The sequence below is a fragment of the Nestor notabilis genome, unplaced genomic scaffold, assembly GCF_000696875.1.
Source record: "Nestor notabilis isolate BGI_N333 unplaced genomic scaffold, ASM69687v1 scaffold24081, whole genome shotgun sequence".
Classification (NCBI taxonomy): domain Eukaryota; kingdom Metazoa; phylum Chordata; class Aves; order Psittaciformes; family Psittacidae; genus Nestor; species Nestor notabilis.
In genome coordinates, this window is record NW_009915514.1 from 3,408 (window position 1) to 3,880 (window position 473).

Consider the following 473-nt stretch of genomic DNA (forward strand, 5'->3'; position numbering starts at 1 on the left):
CCCACGTCCCTCTCGTGTTGGTGCCCCAGAGCTGGGCGAGTTCACGGGGGGACATGAGGGAGGAACCGGCCCTCGCCCAGGAAACGGGCTCTGGGTAAACAGGGGGAGCTGTGGTGGGGAACCCGGGTGTGGTGCCAGAGGAAACCAACCTGAGCCCAGCACCTCCCTGTGCTTGGTGCTGCTGGGGCAGGGGCACCGCGCGGAGAGCATCGGTTCAGCCCAGGCTCTGCTGCTGCCCCTCCTGAGCATCACTTCTTCCACCTCCCGCTTCTCCTCCCTGTCTGTTTGTCTGTACATGACAATACCAAGTGGTTTGGGGCAGGGAACCACCGTCTGGTTTCTGTTGTCTGCTGCAGACCCGGCCCTGAAGTCGGGCAGCTCCTCGTACATTGTGCCCATCACAGGGCGCAGAGGAGGCAACTGGAGACCCAAGGATCAGCCACCAGCTAAGGCTGGTGAGAGCCAGGGGTAGG